Source organism: Xenopus laevis, chromosome 5L, assembly GCF_017654675.1.
Source record: "Xenopus laevis strain J_2021 chromosome 5L, Xenopus_laevis_v10.1, whole genome shotgun sequence".
In the NCBI taxonomy this organism is placed as follows: Eukaryota; Metazoa; Chordata; class Amphibia; order Anura; family Pipidae; genus Xenopus; species Xenopus laevis.
Window position 1 is genome coordinate 30093450 of NC_054379.1, and position 21782 is coordinate 30115231.

The 21782-nt window shown below is 38.9% G+C and overlaps 1 long non-coding RNA gene across 2 annotated transcripts in view; it reads left to right on the forward strand.

The window, feature by feature from the left end:
* LOC108716582 overlaps window positions 1-20097 on the forward strand; it is a 21130-nt gene extending 1033 nt beyond the window's left edge. The window contains exons 1-5 of one of the 2 annotated variants that reach the window (XR_005961191.1): window positions 1-179; window positions 1666-1773; window positions 14449-14491; window positions 15233-15314; window positions 19807-20097. The exon at window positions 1-179 is cut by the window's left edge and continues 1033 nt beyond it. This is a non-coding gene — a long non-coding RNA (uncharacterized LOC108716582). The other variant, XR_005961192.1, reaches the window with a different exon arrangement.
* The last annotated feature ends 1685 nt before the right edge of the window (window positions 20098-21782 follow it).

The window sequence follows — 21782 nt, forward strand, 5'->3', positions numbered from 1 at the left end:
CCAGAGGAAAGGCGCTTCGTAAAGCGAAACCCAGGCACATCCACATCCCTGCACACACTCAGCCATGGGCCTGCTCTGTGGGAAACAAGAGGGAGAAAAAGTACACACAGAGTATAGAAACAGATGAGAAAGAAAGCAAAGGAAGATATGGCTACATATTGATAGATATACATCGGTGTGTAAGTAGTTTTTTAGATGGCAGATAGGCAACCAGAAAAAAAACCTACAAAACACAGAAGATGTATTGATGACTCAATATGTAAACAGAAAAGTTAAGATCGACAGAAACAAGTAATATAAATGGAAAGAATAGATAGATGATAGAGAGAGAGAGAGAGAGAGGGGGGAGAGAGATGATAGATAGATAGAGAGAGAGAGAGAGAGAGAGAGAGATAGAGAGAGCGAGCAACCAGAAAAATATAGATGACAGAAACAATTAATATGCTGATGACTTTTAAATATATAAACAGAGAAAGATTAAAAATGCAGGTAACTAATAGAGATATAGAGATGATTGATAAATAGAGATCAGACAATCAGAAAAAATATAAAGAAGATATAAACAACTGAAATAAACTACTGATATAATGACGACTTTTATTCAAAGAGAGAAATACTGAAAATACAGATAATAGATATAAACAAAGAGAGAGAGAGAGAGAGAGAGAGTTGGAATGTATATGAAGAGACAGAGGGAGAGATAGAATATAGATGAAGAGACAGGGAGAGAGAATATACATGATGAGATAGAGGGAGAGAGAATATAGCTAAAGAGAGAAGGAGGGATGGTTAGAATATAGAGGACGAGACAAAGGGAGAGAGAGAGAGAGAGAGAGAGAGAGAGAGTTAAAATATAGATGAAGAGACAGGGAAAAAGAATTAGAATATAAATGAAGAGACAAGGAGAGAGAATGTACACGATGAGAGAGAGGGAGAGAGAATATAGATAAAGAGAGAGAAGGAGAGAGTTATAAAATACTGTAGATGAAGAGACAAAGAGGGTGAGTAGACAGACAACCAGAAAACAAGTACAGAAACAAAAACATTATTGAGTTTAATAAGTTCCAGCAAACTTAACTGGGGTCTCTATGCGGTCACTTTGTGACCCCACTGCCCCCAGCAATAGCGCTCGCCCTGCACTTACAGAATTGGGTTGAGATTGTACAAACGTTACGAGCCATTTCCCTTTTTTAATTCTTCTTAACTACAAAAAAAAAGTCAATTTTGTGCCAAGATTAATGGCAACATATACCGTGCTTGCTGTGTTTAAATGGGCAGTTTCCTCTGTTTACCCAGGACTTTTGTTTCTATAAGCAATGAGAGTGTTAAATGAATAAACCTAATTATTTTCTATTAGGCAGACATTCCGCTGAGCCCGGGCTCTCGCTCCAATCCCAATGGCTTATCTTTTTCCAAATCCTCCATCGCTTGATGATTCCCATTGAGAACTTGTCATCGAGGTGTTTAGCGGCCACAGACGCGAGCGTCAGATCGAGCAATCAAATCGCCTGATTTATTTTTTTTTTAACTCTTTCACCGCGGGGGAGAAATATGGTCGTTGTGTCCGTTCTGGCACGGGCAGGGTTAAATCGGCCGTTCTTGTAGGAAGCAACAAAGTTGCAGGTAAGTGGAACATTGGGTCACATTTATTATTTCTCATTGCAGGGACTGGGGAAGTGACAAACGGTAAACACAGGGTTAATTCAGCAGGACACAGAAAATAAACGACCTTCTTGGCCATAATGTGAGGTTATTCGATAGCAGCATGGACCGGTAAGTGCACATTCTTCCCCCTAAACTCCCTTTTGCTTCATGTATTTACTTACACCCAAAACCGTGCACAAAATACTAATGACATTGGAGTTTGTTTATCAACACAGTTTCCTCCCTCTGCCAAAGGGGGAAACGTTTATTTATCAACAAAATACCATCTCCCCACTAAAGGCGAACATTGTGACGCAGAGAGCCCAGCAAATTCGGGCGGGGAACCCAGCAAAAAAAAAAAAAAAAAAAAGGCCACATTCATCCCGCAAACCCTGCGCCTCCTGCAAATCTCTGCGCAGACACAGTAGTGCAAAGTGTTTGTCTAAACCTCATTCTGGATAAAGGTTTTATAGTGAGCAAACAGTTTAGTGCCAGGGTTGGCTGCCTCCAGTATCTCGCGTACATATCTCGTTTTATACTGACCATAAAAAAGCCTTAACTAGGCACTAATTAATCATCAGTGGAACTATAAAGTAGGCAAACACTAGCAGGGCAGCCATCAGTGTCCTAACACCCAAACCTAATCCTCTCTGATAAATTTCAAACAAGAAACAAACAATAATCAAGCAAGAAATTGGTTTATTAGTAAATAGGGATGAGAATTCTTGATGGTCAATACCATAAAATATATATATAATGTTTCTAAATGATTGTATGTGTGTCTAGTTGTGCATATGTCTTTTTTTTAAAAAAAACAAATCTGTATTTGTTATTAGTACTGTATTATTATAAGGCTCCACTTGTACAAACCGTGACCCCTTTAACCAAAAACTGTGAATTGTAGGAACTACCAGGAACTTGCAAATTGAAACATGTCCCAAGATAACAGGGTATCGTGTATCACACGTTTGTCACTGAAACATTGTTTTTTTTTTTTTGTGTTTTCAGTAAAATGACTTAATGTGGATAAAGTTACATTAGCACTGCGCTGTCTGGGAACCGTGTGTTATAACTGGGAAAGTGATATGAAAGGTGGGGAATTTGGGGGAGATGGAGCCCAGGGCAAAGCTATGGAAATGCCATGGGCAGATAATGGAGGAATGCAGCTGATAAGGATGGGGAGTTGATAGCAGTGAGGGCGCACAGGGTGCAGAGCAGCAGGAAAGGGCAGTTCAGTGCAGGATTAGGAGGGAATTAGGGAGAGACTTTCTGTATGGAGCTAAACTGCTGCTGCTGCTGCTGCTGCTGCTGGGGAGAGACTCGGGCTTTGTTTACCGGATTCTGCCCCAGGAAACTAAAGGCGCCTGGTCCAGTTCAGGAGTCAGTCAGAGGTCAGCACAGGCTCTTCAGCAGTCACAGCCTAAATAGTTCATTTACTGCACTCACACAGCACTCTCTGGGCTCTATAACTAAATAGGGGGGAGGGAGAAACTGCCAAGAACTTTATTACTCCCCCCAACAAAATCCATCTTGATTCCATATATATATCTATCTGCAATTAAACCATTAGAAATTAAATATATCATTAAATATGCACACACATACACACTACATTATTGTGTATATTTAGATATATGTGTATATACCTGGTATAATCCCAGTAATATACATATATATGTGTGTGTGTATATATACTATATATACTATAAATATATTTATATTTAACCATCTTTGTCTATAGAAGACTAAATCATTATTTACACGCCGTGCGTAAAAATGAGGCAACAAGTCTCAATTCGTTCCACCATCCATCGCTGCAAGAAGGGAAACAAGATAAATAATAGATATAAACAATATTTATACAGATATATATATATATATATATACTGCGGCCAAGCGAGTATATTGATATACTTACCTATAATTGTATATTATTATTTATTTATGTATGTGGTTTAACTATACTTATATTCAACGAACATCAGTGATAGTAACATGTATATATCTATATATACATATATATATATATATATATATATATATATATATATATATATTATATATAGATATAGATATATATATGTGTGCATTATTCAGTTTGCAAGCAGAGATATTAGCAGTGAGAGAGCCAATATGATCATTATCCAGGGCAGTATTTGTATAATCACTAATAGTTTCCTTGTTCAAGGTGCCTCAGAGTTTCTACAAAGGGTGTTAGTGTAAATTTGAATATATTGTATAATATTATATATAAAGCTAAGGCTGTGTTTGCCTTTTGTTTCTTGCTCACAGTTTAATGAAGCAGTGGCAGGAGTAATTGGTGCTACAAGTCGTGCCTCTATAACATGCCAGCTAATCTTTAATTATGAAAGTTCCAGTGGCAACATTAGCAATCTCACTTCTCCTCCCACTGCTATAAATGCATTGAACTGACTTTTAAAGTGCCCCCTTTTTTTTTTTTTTCTTTGCAAATGATCTCGGTGGCTTTTCTACACTCGACATTTAAAACATTTCTAACAAAACCTCTCGAAAGGCGCAAGGGAAGGGAGTTTTCACGATTTCAAGGAAAAGAAAAAAAACGACAGCCAACAGAAAGTAAATACAAGATGTAAAAAAAAAATATTTAGCATTTTGCTTGATCTTTTGTGCCGCCTAGTGGCGAGTTTGAAAACTGTAAATTCACCCAAAAATACGTATTTATTATTGTATTCAGCTACGTTATAAAATAATCGATTTTGGGGAATCTAGATATTAATTCATTTGTATGGATTTACAATTTTTTTCCCCATATATGTATATGTAAATATATTTTGAAACGTTGAAAGGGTATTTAAATAGTGAAAACTATATACAGATATATTGTATATTATATGTATATAAAATAGTATATATATATCTATATATTCAACAGCAGGGGCTGGGGCAGCCTTCAACCTGTTTGATCACGGAAGGGGGGTAGAACAATCCGATCCCTAAGATTTAAATGCAATGCAGGAAAGAATTAAATGAAATAATGTTTAGTATGTTATAGAATTGCCAGTTCTAAGCAACTTTTCACTTTTCTTTTTGATAGTTTTTGAGTTATTTGCCTTCTTCTTCTTACTCTTCTTTCAAATGGGGGTCACTGACCCCATCTAAAAAAACAAATGCTCTGTAAGGCTGCAAATGTATTGTTATTGCTACTTTTTATTACTCCTCATTCTATTCAGGCCTCTCCTATTCATATCCCAGTCTCTTATTCAAATCAATGTATGGTTGCTAGGGGAATTGGGACCCTAGCAACCAGATTGCTGAAATTGCAAACTGGAGAGCTGCTGGATAAAAAAAAGCTAAATAACTCAAAAACAACAAATAATAAAAAATCAAAACCAGTTGCAAATTGTCTCAGACTATCTCTCTTGCCACGGGCAATTGTGCCAGGGTTGAAAGTTATTCTATGAAATAAGCCTCGCAACAGCCATAGGTGAGTCTAGTTATTATACATTAATCTGGATAGTTTATTTCAGAGTTCTACTGCTGCTACTATTGACCTTCTATAGCTATAGTGTGTGTGTGACACAAACAGGCTCTATATAAGTTAAATGGCATTTATGCTTGCTCCTGCTCCGGCGATATGGCAGCTCCTGCTCCATCAGCCTATTGTGGTGCGGTTATTTTGAGCTTATCTTGTTATTAACTTTGTTTTTATGTCACTGTCGTTTTGCTATTCAGTGGTTAAAAGGGGTTGTTCACCTTTAAATGAACTTTTAGTATGATGTTGTAGACTGTGATATATTCTAAGACAATTTGAGATTGGTTTTCATTTTTAATTATTTGTGGCTTTTGAGTTATTTAGCTTTTTATTCAGCAGCTCTCCAGTCTGCAATTTTCAGGAATGTAGTTTCTAGGGTCAAAATGCCCTTAGTATCCATGCATTGATTTGAATAAAAGACTGGAATAGGAATAGGAGAGGCCTGACTAGAAAGACGAGCAATAAAAAGTAGCAACAATAATACATTTGTAGCTTTGCAGAACGTTTGTTTTCTAAATGGGGTCAGTGACCCTCATTTCAAAGATGATGAGTCAAAATTAGAAGGCAAATAATTAAAAAAACAAAGAACAATTGAAAAGCTGATTAGAATTAGCCATTGTATAACATACTATAACTATAGGTGAGCCCGGACTGGCAATCTGTGGGTTTTGGCAAATGCCAGAGGGGCTGCTATAAGGAGACATAGAAAGTGACTATTTAGTGGGCTGGTGGGGGCTGTTTGGGCCTCTATGTACCTTAAACGCCAGGGCCTATTTTAATTCTCAGACCTGTAGAGTAGCAGGAGAATTGCCATGGCCATAATATAATAATTAGCAGTTGTACAGTGTGCGACAGTCGCAGTGAGCAGCGTTTTCCCTAGTAATGGGCTGTGACTGCCGCAGATTTCGAACTAAAAAAACTCTTATCAGCCTGCACCAAAACTGCCCATTCCCGATGATTGTACTTTCACAAGCTGCAAGAAGCCGGCAGTTGTCAATTTGCGACTTTGCCCCGTGCGTCTGTCTATCGCAAAAGCCTCAGAGGAAAAGACGCAGCCGCCACCCAGGACCTTATTAGCAGCGGGCGGGCTCAGTTGTAGACACAAGGCGACATTTGTCGCTCGGGTTATTATTTCAAGTGATGGGATTAAAGGCGCCTGTGAGAATAAGGGGGGAGTATTGCGATTGCGTCTCTCAGGTAGCAGCTGCAGTCCTGGAGGTAAAAACTGAAAGCAGCAGCGGCAGCAGCTCCTCATTCCTGGAGAGCAGGGGCGCGGCCACAATCCTGTGCGGGAAAACGCCGGCACCTCTGCTGCGCCTGTGAATTCATCAGCAACTGGGTGGGGAGCAGACGCGGCTGTGGCAGTCGGGGACAAAGGGACATGTGTCCTGGTGTGAAATGTGTCACATTGTGCGGGGGTGAGGGGCAAACACCTTGATCTTCCCTGTGTATCACTTTCCCTGGAGTGTCACTCTTCTTATTAGCGGGATATTAACGCAGGCGCTGTCATAGCGCTCTACAGGGGCTGCAGTCTGGGGGGTCACCTCAGTAGATATAAACACCCCGGGAATGTCTTTGGGAATAACTGCTAGGAAATTGCTAGTATGGCTGCTAATATATGTAGCTAATATATGTAGCGCTAATAATCTGCGTTATTTACAGCCTGGTGCTACTTCACCCTCATGCAATTTGCACATGACATTGTTGCTGGTTGTGGGTGGCGTTTCCCTTTGTGTAATGTGAAACTGTACCAGTTTTGTAATGAGAAATATAGTCCCTGGCACACAGAGCTTACAATCTGTTTTGATACCAAAGTTCATCCTGTGCCTTTAAAGATATAATAGTGATGGGTGAATTTATTCGCCGGGTGCAAATTCGCAGTGAATTTCCGCGTTTCACCGCCGGTGAATAAATTCGCGAGTTTGCCACAAAAATTTTAAAAAATCAAAGTTTTTCTGGACGCCAGCGACAATTAAACGCACACCATTGACTTTAGTGCACATCAGAAATTGTTGCCGGTGTTGAGGGAAATTCACACATTTTTCGGCGAAGAGTAACAGGGCAAATTCGTCCATCACTACAGATAAAGGGGGTTATTTATCAAAGTCCGAATTTATCTCCGCTTGGGTTTTTTTACTAATTATATTATTGTAATTATTTATTATTACATTTTCCCAAAAATTTGCTTTGCGGGAAAAAAAATCAGATTTTCAAAATTTTTTTAGATTTTTTCTATCCAATTTTCACGATTTTTTGGAATTTTCACCGAAAACGTTGAAAATTTCGGGGTATTGCACGAAACTCATCGCACATCAAAAATCATTGGGAATTCTCCCATTGACTTATATGCAACCTCAACAGGTCTGAGATGCCGGATTTTCAGATTCGTACTTTTCCATCCTCGGGGTTTAATAAATTAAAATTTTTTTAAAAATTTTCGTGATTTTTGCATTCGAAGTTTTGTAAATAAACCCCAAAGTGTTACTGTTACATAAAGTTTTGCAGTTCCCTCCCTTTTCTTTTATACAACCGCTGCTCTGCAAACCCCCCAACTCTTTGCACCCCACTAAATACAGACCTGTGTCAAAAGAGCAATCGTTGTCAGTTATGGGGCAAGGCAAATTCTGTATAGATTCCTTAATAAATCTATGTTTCTCTTGGCTGCTGTTATACTTCTAACCCAGAGACGTGTTTCATGCAGGAATTTGTCATATAGGCTCGGTATGTAAATCTACATGATATTTTTGGGTTTTTATAAATAAATGATAAGCACTTGTGCATGTGTAACATGTGTGAAGGAGTTCTAATACTCGCAAGCTGATAATACAATGACCGCCTAAAGGAAATTAAAGTCAAATGAAGGCTGTTCACAGGAGCTTACACTCTACAGAGTGCTTATCAAAACCAATCAAGGTAAATAATACAGTAGGTCAGAAGCAAAGTGGGAAAAAACCCATTAAGATCCAACTGAGTTCATCATTTATGCATGTTCTTTTACTGTATAATATATGTATGCGTCATTATATTATATGCATGTATACCTGGGTCGGACTTTCGCTGGCCGCTTCCAAAATATATATTTTATTTTATGTTAGTTGCTGTATCAGACTGATGATAGAACTCCATCACAAGACTCTGTGTCACTCCATTTTTTTCCTGGTATCTTGCTGGCCCAGTCAGACCCCGCTCTATTCTCTGCACTGCTGGTTCTGACTCCTGAAGCAACATAAACCAACTGGCAGCGTCGAACTGGGCCGGTGGGACACCGGGAAAAAACACGGTGGCCCCCGGGCTCTTGTGGGCCCCGCCGGCCCAGATCCGTTTCTTAATGCAGCAAGTAAAAAAAAAACGAGGAGACGCACGTGCACACATACCCACCTCCGCACGCCTACTTAGAAATGCGGTGTTCAGGAGCGGCAGGGGGGGTCGGAGGGGGGCCCTAGGGCAGTAACCCCGGTGGGCCCCAAGCCCCCCAGTCGGACCCTGCCAACTGGTTAACAGAACTAAAGGAGAAATGACCTGTTCTCTTTCTCTTCCCTGCATTGCTGGTCTGACTCCTAACACAAGGTAGTAAAAGTAAGCTGACCTAGGGCCCTTACTCATGGGCGTTTGAAGCTGTGCTGCCCTGCGTTCCAGTTTTATGCGCTGAATTCTTTTCAATTTGGCTGTACTCAAACAGAAGCATGTAAGCGGCAAACGCAGGTTGGGATGCAGCATGTTGCAATTTACCTGCGTTCCGCGCAGGCCCGGATTCGTGGAAAGGCCACCTAGGCCGGCAGGATTTAGGGGGGCGGCATGCTGCCAAACCACACAAAAACACTAGGGAGGTGCTGGAGATACAATCATTTTTTAAATTTCCCGTGGGCCAATCCCCATTGCTCCAGTCCAGATGATGAAAATTTGCATGAATAAAGGGGAGGGGACAGGGGCTACGAACGGCGGTGCGCCTAGAGGCGCCCACTATGTAAATCCGGCCCTGGTTCCACGCTTACATGCGTCTGTGTGTGTACAGCTAAATTGAAAAGAATTCAGCGCGTCTACTCCTGCGCTCCCCTGCGGCTCAACGCATAAAACCGGAACGCAGGGGAGCGCATCTTCAAACGCCCGTGAGTAAGGGACCTAACAGAACTAGAGCCTACAAATTACTCACAAATAGGGTTGCCACCTGGCAGGTATTTTATCAGCCTTGCCGGTATAAATAATGGTTGATCCCAATGTTATTAATATGGAAAAAAGATAAATATATAGGAAGGCCGGTATTCTTTTCCAGAAAAGTTGGCAACCCTACTCACAAATATTACACACTGCAATACCCCCTGTGCATTCCCACATAGTGGCTCTGATGGAAAGTTCAGAATTTGCTATAACATAAAATATGCAGTAATTCTCACTCTTATAGCTAAGAACAGCTGGGGCTCATGTATCTAATTTTAAAACGAAAAAGGGCCTGTATAGAAGTGTCTTTTCTCTTCTAGGATCTAGGTATTTTCCTTGAAGGCCCCTGATTTCTGTGGAATTCAAGTGAAATGACTCTTACAGGGACAATCAGTAGAGACTACTCACCCGGACATCCATTAATGAGTTAAAAGCAGTGAGTTACAGGTCTATGTCTTAGCTGCAGTGCCACTGGCATATGGGTGGGGGTGCAACATATAAGGGGATACTGAGAGTTATAATTTAGCAACAGCTGGGGGCTTCAGGCGGCTGCACATCCCTTATTTATACGCCCTCCCTCTGATGGGGGCCCAAGCCTTTGTGTATTGCTTCTTTAACACTGGGCTGTGCAGCTGTTATCTGCTCTACTTATCCAGCTGCTCTATTAGTTAAATGAGTGAATCACTGTGGGACTGACAATCAGCCTATAAATCACCCCCATTGTGTGAGATAGGCCATAGTATCATTAACTATAAAGCTCCAACCTGTTCCACAGCGCCGTACAATAGAAGGGTACATACATACAAACGACACACCAAAACTGAAGAAAAAGACCTAAGTAACAAGGGAAAGTACAGAAAATATTTACACAAAAATGTAAAAATAGTTCCACTACTATTGTGCCATTAGTCTTAAGTACCTCCAGGAACATTTGGCTGGGTGTCCCAGTTGTGGGCAGAGCAGAATAACTGGTTTATGGCTGGGCTAGCACTGCTACTTAATAACACAATAGCCACAAGGAGGGATTAGGAGCAAAAATGAAGTGGGAGAAAAATCTTGTTGGACGACATTGTGTTACTTGCGTCAGATGCCACTCTAACGTGCTACACATACGGCTATTCACTGGAACAATGGGGTGGGGAACATTACACAGGCAACGCTCACACACGCACAGTCACTAACAATTAGAGACACACACACACAGTCACTAACAATTAGAGACACACACACAGTCACTAACAATTAGAGACACACACACAGTCACTAACAATTAGAGACACACACAGTTACTAACAATTAGAGACACACACACAGTCACTAACAATTAGAGACACACACACAGTCACTAACAATTAGAGACACATACACAGTCACTAACAATTAGAGACACACACACAGTCACTAACAATTAGAGACACATACACAGTCACTAACAATTAGAGACACACACACAGTCACTAACAATTAGAGACACACACACAGTTACTAACAATTAGAGACACACACACATTTACTAACAATTAGAGAAACACACAGTTACTAACAATTAGAGAGACACACACAGTCACTAACAATTAGAGACACATACACAGTCACTAACAATTAGAGACACACACACAGTCACTAACAATTAGAGACACACACACAGTTACTAACAATTAGAGACACACACACATTTACTAACAATTAGAGAAACACACAGTTACTAACAATTAGAGACACACACACAGTCACTAACAATTAGAGACACATACACAGTCACTAACAATTAGAGACACACACACAGTCACTAACAATTAGAGACACACACAGTCACTAACAATTAGAGACACACACACAGTTACTAACAATTAGAGACACACACACAGTTACTAACAATTAGAGACACACACACAGTTACTAACAATTAGAGACACACACACAGTCACTAACAATTAGAGACACACACACAGTCACTAACAATTAGAGACACACACACATTTACTAACAATTAGAGAAACACACAGTTACTAACAATTAGAGACACACACACAGTCACTAACAATTAGAGACACATACACAGTCACTAACAATTAGAGACACACACACAGTCACTAACAATTAGAGACACACACACAGTTACTAACAATTAGAGACACACACACAGTTACTAACAATTAGAGACACACACACAGTCACTAACAATTAGAGACACACACACAGTCACTAACAATTAGAGACACACACACAGTCACTAACAATTAGAGACACACACACAGTTACTAACAATTAGAGACACACACACAGTTACTAACAATTAGAGACACACACACAGTCACTAACAATTAGAGACACACACACAGTCACTAACAATTAGAGACACACACACATTTACTAACAATTAGAGACACACACACAGTCACTAACAATTAGAGACACACACACATTTACTAACAATTAGAGACACACACACAGTCACTAACAATTAGAGACACACACACACATGCACTGTTCAACCAAAAATGAAAAAATACTCCAGGGCCAAACAATAAAAGAAAGCAAAGGGCACATTGCAAATATTGGAAATAGTCACCATGATTCTTTTTTTTTTACTCAGAATGTAGCATTTTTCTTACAATCAGTAGAATTAAATTTTTGCTCCAGATGGTGTAAAGATTTGCTAAACTTGGCAGAAATGAGGGCAACATGGATGTAGAAGGGAAGGAGTGGCACATGGGCACAGGCGTGTGTGATGAGCACCCCTCCTCCTGTTTGTCACCATTGTGGGCAAGCATTGACAGGGCCAAGTAAGCCAGTGTGGGGCAATGCTCTTGAACATACCCCCATTTCTCTCACCCAGGGCCCAGACTAGGGGTAGGAAAGGGCTGCCTCTTCTGTATATCGCCAATTCATGCTGCAAGGGAGGGATCCTTGCAACAGGAGCAGCTTGTGTAGAAGCTGAAGATGAAGCACAGATGGAGTACAGAAACGATTTTAATGGGTGTTTTGGGAGAGTAGCTCTTGGAGGAGGGAGGAGACTGAGGTAGAAAGAGAAAAGCAGCAAAAAAAAAAGGCACATTGGAGGGTATGGGAAAGAATGGGACATTGGAGTAGTGGACAGAGTGACATATAGGGTTTCAGGGATAGAATGGCCCATAGGGCTTAGGGAATAGAATTACACATTGGGTTTAGGGAATAGAATGGCACTTGGGTTTAGGGAACAGAATTGCACATTGGGCTTGGGGAACAGAATGGCAGACTGGGTTTAGGGGATAGAATGGCACATTAGGCCATAGGGACGAGAATGGTACATGGGGTTTAGGAATAGATTCATGAATAGATTCATAGATTCATTTTGAAAAAAATTATTTTTCCCATGACAGTATCCCTTTAATATAGGGGGACAATACAGACCATATATGCATCTTTACTCAACATAAGCACAATATATAGGACTATTATTTTGTCTATCATTTTTGCAATTGCCATTTGCTGTTACCTCCATCTCTCTTGTCCTGTAATTAGGAGAGATTGCCGGACCTGCTCAATCTGGCCACAATCCATAAAAACCTGCCCACTTTAAAGGAAAACTATACCCCCCAAACAATGTAGGTCTCTATAAAAAGAAATTGCATAAAACAGCTTATATGTAAAACCCTGGTTCATGTAAATAAACCATTTTCATAATAATATACTTTTCTAGTAGTATGTGCCATTGGGTAATCATAAATAGAAAATTGCCATTTTAAAAAATAAGGGCCGCCCCCTGGGAGCGTATGATTCACGGTGCACACAAACATACCAATAAACCATACATGTTAGGTCACATGAGCCAATTAACAGACAGCGTTGTGTCTTTTGCTTCAACACTTCTTCCTGTTACAGTTATAGCTGTAGTATTTCTGGTCAGGTGATCTCTGAGGCAGCACACAGACCATCACAAAATGTTGGTTCAAGGCAAGAGATGTAAAAGGGCAAGATTTACTTAAATATATAGACCAGTTTGGTAAGATTCTTTAATATGCCACTTAATATGATGTAAACTATCTATTGCTTAAGTGTTCATTTTGGGGGTATAGTTTTCCTTTAACCGTGGACCTGACAGGACTCCTGCTTCTGCTCCTCCCAATGGCAGCCCTACCTCCCCTAGCTGCAGTCTACATCTTAGGCTTACAGATAAGGAGGAGTTCACTATACAAAACTTATTAACTACCTTCCATTGAAGAACCCTGGCAATTGTTAAATTGAACTGGAAAAGATCATTTTATTAAGTGCCTTTTGCCTCTCCAATGGAAGATCCCTGAAAATTTTTAAAATTTAACTCATTTAATTTTTACTGTCTCCACTGAAATAGCAAAATGCATTTTAAAACAACAGGCAATAATATTTTTGAGCACCAAACGTATTAACTGAGCCCATGTTCAGCAAAAGGGGTATGCTACCCTATATATATATATATATATATATATATATATATATATATTGCAACATCACTGAGCATCCTATATATATATATATATCTGTAGCAAACGACCGCACTCTGGAGACCGGACTTTTCCAAATCTTTGTGGGGTCAAAATGTTCATGTGTAGATTGGTTGCAAAGACCCGCACACCAATGTTCATTTCATCAAAACAGTGATTTTATTCAGTACATTAATCCGACGTTTCGGCCCACATTTGGGCCTTTCACCTTTAAAGGTGAACCATCCCTTTAAATCTACTTTCAAGACCTCTACGGCTAGCTGTAAGAGCTAATAAGCATTCATACAAAGTCTCACCCTACTTGGCCTTCAGGTTGACTTCACATCCCCAATTTTTCTCCCTCTATAATTTGGGAACCGCTATACACCACCCACTGGACCATGAGACAATTTATCTCATACTTGCATGCATGCCGTACCAGATCTGGCAGCATAGATGCAGGAGATCTTTTGGCCAGTTGGGTGCTACCCCAGAAAATATAGTGAAGGCAGCTCTGGCTCAGTTGAGTTTCCTGAAGGGAATTGAGATAAAGAGGTCATCATCAAATCAGAACCTATGGTGAGGGGTGAACCTTACTCTTTCATCTTCATTAACATGCCCTCATCTCTAGGTATGTACTTATTGAATGTATATGGCTCCCTTGGCACTGATACTGATACCTCTCTCTTTCTGTAGGCTGGAGGTGCAGCTTTCTGTAGCCTGGATTTAGAATATGAAAGTAAGTGTTATGTTTTTGTTGGGTGATGGAAACTGGAGGAGGTTGGTCCAGGAAAGACTTTTCTGGAATGCTCATTTGGGTTGGTGGTGGGGGAAGGAAGGCCGTATGGACAATTCAAGACTTTGCAAACTGGCCTTTGATTTGGTGTGTTTGATGGAAAAGTTGCCAATGGACAGAGGGCTGGACTCTACGGGCTGGAGGGTGTATGGGTGGATTTGTGAGATTTTTGGTTATTTTTGTTTTGTTGTATGATTTGTGAACTGTTCATGAATTGATGATTATTTAATGTAAAGTGATCTTTTAAATAAAAAATGTCTATAATTTGGGAACTCTTGTCAAACAGATACCATTCCTATGTTCTTTAGAGCAGAGACAACACTGATTATAACCTTGTGTATCATGTTTTGAATGAATAAATGTAACTCTGCCAGTAATGTATTTATTAAACAGAGCAATGTGCAAATATATAGGCTTTGTAAGTACCCAGCAAAAACATATTATCCCGTCCGACGAGTAAAGCAGATGGGGAACAGCTTCATAATGCTGTTTATGAATGTATTGAACGAGTATCGGGTATGTAACTTTCCATCACATTTCAAATAGTACATTTTCCTCACCCATCAGTTGGCTTTTAAGTAAAGATATTACATTTCAGAATTAAGAAATAGCCCGAGCTAATAAAACAAACGCATACTTTGCTTCGCTGCCATAAGATAAACACTCTCCTCTCTTTAATTACAGATCTGAAATGGGGAGAAAAAAAAAAAAATTTGGAAAAAGCTAAAGGCCCGAGAGAAAAACAAAAATCTCTGATCGCTTTAGGGTGAGGTCATTTCACTTTTTATTGGAGATGAAAGGGGGGGTATACTCTGTTCATGGAAATTTTAGCTAGCTTCCATGAACCTCTTTGTCATTCATAGCTGTTTTACGCATGCTTAGCAATTATAACACTTCATTAATTATCTCCACTAAGCGTAATCTTTCTTAGACTTTTTAAATCTGTTTTCTGCCCGCACACTCTCTTTTTGTTCACACTCGATATAAAAGTAGATAGATTTGCTGAAAATACATAACTCATTTAGAAGCCGCCTTAATAAAGCCCAGGGAAGCCAATCCTATTATGTTCACTCTAAAACTTCTATTCTCGCAAATTGGACTTTTGTGCCTGAGTGAACCTGGGTCAGACGTACTTGGCTGAGTTGGTTTGGGCTGTTGTTTGCATCTTAAAGGGGCAGCACTATATAGAGTGAAGGTTTAGTGTGATGTAGACAGTGATTCTGAGACTAGTTGGAATTAGTTCTTCATTATTTATTATAAGGGGCAAATTTACTTATGGTCGAATATCGAGGGTTAATTAACCCTCGATATTCGACTGGCGAATGGAAATCCTTCGACTTCGAATATCGAAGTCGAAGGATTTACTGCAATTCGTTCGATCGAACGAAAAATTGTTTGATCAAACGATTAAATCCTTAGAATCGTTCGATTCGAAGGATTTTAATCCATCGATCAAACGATTTTTCTTCGACCTAAAAAAGATTGCAAAACCTATGGGGACCTTCCCCATAGGCTAACATTGACTTCGGTAGGTTTTAGGTGGCGAACTAGGGGGTCGAAGTTTTTTTTAAAGAGACAGTACTTCGACTATCGAATGGTCGAATAGTCGAACGATTTTTAGTTCGAAACGTTAGATTCGTAGTCGAACGTCGAAGTAGCCAAAAAATACATTCGTAATTCCAAGTTTTTTTTTATTCTATTCCTTCACTCGAACTAAGTAAATGGGCCCCTTAGTGTTTTTACCTTTCTCTAGCCTTAAAGGACAAAAAAAGTTAATACACTAGGGGTGGCAATATGTTAGACATCCCCCACAATAGGGAACTTTTACCCTGGACCTGTACTTGGACTTGGCCTTCCCGTCAGAGCTTTATGGATATTTGGATTCTTGAAAAGGGTTCCCATACCTGTATATATTATTCTGTTCAGACCTTCTCCTATTCTTCTTCCAGTCACTAACCCAACTCCATGGTTGCCAGAGAAAGTAGAATCTTAGCAATCAGTTGACAAATTAAAGTCCAGTTTCTTAGGGACCTATTTACTAACGTTCGGATTTCTGTTTTTTTTCTCTAAAAATTCATGTTTTTTTATTTGTCACGAAATTTCGAAAAACTCTAACAAAATTTCAGCAGTGGAGGTCCTTCAGAAGTCAATGGGAGCTATGCTCATCCTGTTGGACCTTTTTCTAGACCTTTTTCTAGATTGCATATAGGGATTAAGTGCACCAACTTTTGCCTTATTCACATTTTATTGCAGAAATTCAAAGCACTAGCTTTCAGGTACCAACCCCTTCCTCAGGGATATTACATTTCAGAATTAAGAAATTGCCTGAGCACCTGAGGAAGGGGTTGTTCCATGAAAGCTAGTGCTTTTAATTTCTGCAATAAAATGTTAATAAGGCAAATTGCTGGAACAAAGTTGGTGTGCTTCATCCCTACACGCAGTCTGGATGATACGTTTGACTTGGAAGAGGTCTGGGATTTGAATCCACCTACATGAATAAGTAAGTGGTGTGCAGCAAGAAAATATTGTTGTTGGACCTTTTTTTCCAGCCATTCAGATTGTTAGGCACAGATTTGAAAATTCGAAGTGAAAAAATTTAATTTTGAGCTATTTTTGTGTACTTCGACTATCGAACAGGCCAAAATTAAATTCAAATTTGAAAAAAATTAGACTATTTGAATATCGAATCTTTAAAACTTCGACCATTCACCATCTAAAACCTGCCAAATTGCTGTTTTAGCCTATGGGGGACTTCCTAGAACCTATTTGGAGTAATTTGGTGGACTGAAAAATTTGGCACAAATCCTTTGATTTGAATTCGATCGACTGCGGTAAACCTTTGATTCGACTATTCAAATACAGGCTGAAACGTCGATTTTTTAAAATAAATTTCGATTGGACTTTTTTTATTCGAATTTTGAAGTTATGGGAGTTCAAAAAAACTCCCATTAATTTGAAATTCCACCCTTGATAAATCTGCCCCTTAGAGTTAGAGGTATTTGTATTTTTTAGCTCATGTGTCATGTGCACTTTTTTATATTTGTACATTTTTTATTTGGATCTTTTAATAACTTTCCTGGCATTCGTGGTTTTGGAATATGAGTTTAATCATGGTTTCAAAAAGCTCTAATACCACTAAAATTTGACTTTTAATAAATGGGCCTCCTAGTGTCCAAGCTGTGTCCAAATCATGCCAAGTGATGACCCTCTTTTTCATCACAACTTTTGCCCTTAAAAATAGGAAAGAAAATTTCCTGGGTAAAACGTCAACATTCAAATGATTAATAAAATACTTTTAGAGATATTTTAAGCATCAACTGCAGTTCCCAGTGTCCCAGCTGGTGCTGTACAAGCAAATATACCCCATTAAAGACTCTGATGTTGCAGCTCCCCCTCCCCCTTTATCATTCGCCACAATGCATTTTAAAAATCCATATGGTTTCTTTGGCAGGTTTCTAATTGTAAATATAACTAGTGAGAAAATGGAAGGGCACAGTTTATATTCTATTTGCTTTTTTCCTTGAACAGAGAGTAATACATGATGGCATATCTTACTGAGTGATACAGAATGTATCGTGTAATCACAAAACACTGCTAGAATTATGGAAAATATTACACCAATCCAGGATATAGAAATATGTAAACATCAGCAGTGAGCTTTTAACTGTATGGGTCACAAATTATTCCTGTAATGGGAACAAACTGACAGTTACCTTGTATATCAACATTGTAAAAATCCAGATTTAGGGATCTTGCACCATAGAATCTTTTGGCTAAGAGGTGGACTTGCACAAGTCATGGTGCATACGGTACTGTTGTATGGATAATACCGCTTTGACTCACCATAAGTCTTCTTTGAAATGCAGACAGCCCATGGATGGGTCATTGGAAGCTCGTTTCGCTTGGCGTCCCACATTGCATGAAACGCATAAAGCTAGGCGTGCTGTGTGCCTTTTAATATGGACTAATAAAACTGGTTAGATTTTTAATGCACTCCGTTGTGCGTAAACTCTGTTCTTCTTCCTCCCATAGGGTACTGTTGCACAAAAGAAGGACAACCATGTAGTCTTCTCTTGGGGGGTTATTTACTAAACTCCAAATGCAAAAACCACGAAAAATTCATGATTTTTCTTTGTAAAATCTGACTTTTAAAAAATCACAAATTTTTCGGAATTTATTAAACCCGAGGATGAAAAAGTCAGAATCTGAAAATCCGGCATCTCAGACCTGTCGAGGTTGCGTATAAGTCAATGGGAGAAGTCCAAATTAATTTTTGATATGCGCTGGGTTTCGGGCAATACCCCAAAGTTTTCTGAGTTTTCGGTGAAAATTACGAAAAAATCGTGAAAATCTGATTTTTTCCCACAAAGCAAATTTTCAGGAAAATGTAATAATAAATAAGCGTAAAAAACCAGAGCAGATTTTGTCGGAGTTTGTAGCATAAAATATTGAGATAAATTCGGACTTTGACAAATAACCCCCTAGGTGTCCAAACATGTCATTAGCGGGCTGCAAGAAAACCCACACAATGACCCTTCTTTCTCCCTTTCTGCTATAGTCTTAAACATCAGACAATAAAAAAAAATTGATCTTTGCTTATTTTTTTTTTTAAAAAAAACCTGAATATAAAAAACTTGAATGTATAAAATCTTGGGAAAAAAACTTGAATACCTCAAATTTGAGTTTACAATCTTAAAAAATATTTGAATAACTCAAGTTTATTAAAGTTTGCCCAGGACAACTCCCACTGACTTCTACATGAACTTGGCAGCTTTTAGATGCCACATTTTAAAATTTTTACTGTTTTTGAAATTTTTAAATGTTTTAATTTTTGCTTACTAAATCTGCAAATTTCAAGTTTTTGAAACTTCCTCCGTGAGGCAACTTCGGCGGACTAAGGAAAACGCAGCGACGCATGTGCTTTAGCACAGGCGACTTTTCATTATAGCCTATGGGAAGACACGCTGAGGCAGTTCGGGGAGACTGTCGCCCAGAAGACGAGGTGATTAGTCGCCAGGCGACAAAATCTCCCCGAATCTCCTCGTGTGAACTAACCCTTAGCTTCTATTCTCCTGCTCATTTACTGACACAGCGAGTCATATCAGTCATTGGGGAAGACGAATATGCTGAACATCTTTGATGAGGCATTGTAAACATATCTCATGGGGATTGATGGACATCTTTGATGGGGAGTGGTGGGCTTCTCTGATGTTCTGACTGCTATTAATTGCATTTATATTGCCTTTGTTCACCCACAGAAACAATAACTATGACTGGAAACCTCAGACACTTCACAACATCAGCCTCTCCTGGAATGTGGTGTCGGCATGAGGCTATTTACGTGGGAATGGATACTACTGAAACAAAAATGGAGTATATTGCTAAAAAGTAGACATATATTTGCACAGGGTCTGGAGCTTTGGTCATTGTGCTCTTCCTATTGTATTAACCCCTGCATGGAACCATGACTGAATTTTGTCTAGTCAGGAATTATATGCTATTCTATATGATGAAACTGTCAGAATAAATTTGATTTTGCACTTACTCTACATATGCATTATGCCCTCTTTTTGTTTCTATTTAAATGGAAAAAATAAATAAAAAAATACTAACCTGGCAAAGGAATCTGATATAGATGTTACTAAACAAAAACAATATAGCCAATATATGCCAGTTTCTTTCACTAACAAAAGCCAAAACACTAATCCATGCCCTTATCTTATCCCGTTTAGACTATTGCAATCTCCTACTAACCGACCTTCCTGACTCCCATCTCTCTCCCCTCCAATCAGTCTTAAACTTTGCTAGCAGGATCCTTCTGCTCTCTCCTATAAGGGAACTGGCTCAACCCCAACTAAGGAGGTAGGAGGTAGGAGGTACAGAAGATCCTGCTAGGAAAGAATATAAATAAGAAAAATTCTGAAAAGTTGTTCTGATTCAAATGACACTTTAAACCAACATTAGGGTATGGAAGAGCTCAGGTATCTCAATATTACAGCCACATGGGCACATGTTATGAGATTTAGCATGGATATAAAAATACTCAAGCTATTCCATTCAGAATTGTCATCTCTAACTTTTATCAAGAAGCAGAATAAAATTGGAAGTAAATCAATTGGTCAAAAGCTCCTGAGCATGACCATCACATGTGCTAAACTGTTCCAGGTACCTGGAGAAAATTCTATCTGTTGTGGATCAAGTTTAGTGTCAATCAATAATTACATTATGTTGGGATGGGGTTATACTGTATTCCAGCCAATGGAGATGCACCAGAATCTTCCAACTTGGCCTCCCATTTTGGTAATAAATGACAGAGTGACTTTTAAGCTTGAAATGCTCAATAGAAAAATCTTTACATTGATTTGAATCAGAGGTGTTAGTGATGGTTTCATGTGCTTCACCACCGGGTTTAAGTCCTCTGGCGGAGAACCCATATGTCATCACTCTCAAGGTCAATTTCTTGAATATATTTATTTTTAATGAATAACCATTTGACAAATTATTCCTGCTCAAAAAAGTTGAAATTATGGCCATTACTGGCAAAATATGCCACCGATGGTGTATGTTTATAAATGCATTATAAGAAGGGGGGACCTGAAGAAGGTACTATCAGTAAACCATCAGCAAGGCAGAAACCTTTTCCATAAAATTACCAGTGAACACTGAATCATTTGTTCAACTTGCCAAAGTCATATCGAAAGCCTTAAAATAATACAATTATAAATATAAATCAATTCATGGTGTCATTTCTGCTTTTCCACAATAATAAATTAACCATGTAACATTGTTCAAAATTATGTCAGTTACGCATATAATAATCTTTTAAATTAATGAAGTGATGAAGCAGTTTGATGACGCCCGTGATTTACCGGACTGCTTTTAGCTGATGCTAAAAGCTTTTCATTTAATAAATTGTCCCCTGGAGAAATTACCAAAAATGAATATTTTCAGTGTTAAATGTTCCAAGGTTTACACTTTCAATATATTAATAAATGGCAAATGAAATGCATTTTTCAAAATATATCTTCCTTTACGTATATTTAGCTGGAACGAATGAACTTTTGAAGGAAGTGGTTGGGCTGAGAAGTTCCACAGTCGTTTATAACAATTTCCTTTAGCCACAGAGAAGAATTTAAACAATTGCACATTTTTAAAACTTTATTTTTGAATGTTAGCTTAGGAAACCTTCCAACTGGTCGAATTAAGGAAAGAGATATAAGGAATTTGTCTTGGC